Below are 1,897 nucleotides of genomic sequence, written 5' to 3'. Positions count from 1 at the left end.
TTGGTGGTATTGATCATCTCTGTGGTTTAAATTTTTTGTGCTATAAACAAAAAAAGAGCAACAATTTTGGGAAAAACAATATTTTTTACTTTTTTCTATAATAAATATCCCACATTCAAAAAATAAATAAAAATTTCCTCAGTCTAGGCCGATAAGTTATAGCGTCTACAAGATTTATGGCATTTTTTTTTTTACTAGTAATGGCGGCGACCTGCGATTTTTTTGCGGGACTGCGACATTATGTCGGACACTTGACACATTTTTGGGACCATTGACAATTTTACAGCGATCAGGGCAATAAAAATGCAAGGATTACTGTAAAAATGTCACTGGCAGGGAAGGGGGTTAACTGTGTTCCCTCTCTGTTTTCCAACTGAAGGGGGAGGGGACTTACTATACTTTATATGAACACACAGTAATTTCTCCCGTTTACACACACAGATCCCGGTGCCCACATTGGCGGCGAGACGTGGATACATCCCTAGTGGCCACAATGGGAAGCAACGTAAGGGAACGTCAATTTGCCCAGTCGAGCCAATCTGCCGCAGTAAAACTGTGGTGGCTGGTCGGCAAGTGGTTAAAATGGTCTTCTAGTTGGACATAAACTCAATTTTTGGATAGAATTTTATTTCTTTAGATATTTTTGCTCACAAAAGGTAATTTTCTATCTATCTATCTATCCCTATATACACACACACACACACTATATAAAATAAAAATTCACCAATTTATACATTTACACATTCATCAAGTTTTGAGGATTGTATGCCTTTTTGCACTGTTTTTGGTTGCAGCTTTTCTATATTGTTTTTATTAAATAGTCACCTATATCATTTATTTTGCCCCACCTAGGTGGGAGGATAAGCACAGGACTTTGCCTCTTTTTTTTTTTTTTACCCGTTTTTGATTACTTCTTGATAATTCCGGTTTGGTGTTAAATTCTGTGTGGAGCCATTCCCTCTAGGTCAACCTTTCTCCCTTTGGTCTTGATGGCAACTTTCACCATCTGATGGGGACTTTGCAATCTACCCATCACCTGCCTGTGGTCAACAGGTAGATCATGATTGACGGGTTGAAAGCCAAACAGGTCCCTGCTTTGCCAACCCCCGTCGCTCTCATCCTCATGGCAAAGGGGAAAGCAGCACAATTCCCACACACTGTCCTAATAAACTGCTGCCTTCCACTCTCTCCTCTGTATACACGTCTAGGTAGGACAATGTTTGTGCACATGTGGGAGGTTATGTGAAAGGGGCAGGCAGGGCAGAGGACTCTATGGTAGAAAGTGTGTGTGTGTGTGTGTGGGGGGGGGGGGCTGGTTGCAGGACATTGCTGAAGGGAGGTAGGTAGAGGACACTACTGTGTGAAGTGCGGGTGTGATGTGAAGAGCAGTAGAGGAGTAGCAAAGGGCACTACTGGGGGGGGGGGGACAGGACACTATGGGCAGGGTTGGTGCCAACATAAGGCTGCTTAGGCATAAGCCTTAGGGCACCAGGATGGGAGTGGGTGTAAAATCTGAATCCCCAGCCACTTGCTGGAAATTATGATTTTTTAAAATACCTGTCTTCCAACGTTTCCCTGTATTTCCGCTGAAAGCCAGCTTTTCCTCCTCTCCCTCCCACCAGCATTCAGCCTCTGCAGGAGGGAAATCCAGGGGATCAGTTCCAGTAAATGGACCCCCCACTGCCCCACCTGTCCCTCTATTTGCTGTCTGGCTCCCCGTGTGCTCACCTTTCACCAAAGCCCCCCCCCCCCCCAACAGAGCTCCTAACAAAGTGTAGAAAATAATAAAAATAGTAAAAATAACTAACTAAAAACTACTGACACAAGCCACTGCTCTACTGACACCATCTACTGACCGACACTGTCCACCTTTAAGGCATGCGAAGTATATGTTTTT

The sequence above is a fragment of the Rana temporaria genome, chromosome 1 (assembly GCF_905171775.1).
Source record: "Rana temporaria chromosome 1, aRanTem1.1, whole genome shotgun sequence".
Taxonomy (NCBI): domain Eukaryota; kingdom Metazoa; phylum Chordata; class Amphibia; order Anura; family Ranidae; genus Rana; species Rana temporaria.
This window is presented reverse-complemented; position numbering follows the sequence as displayed.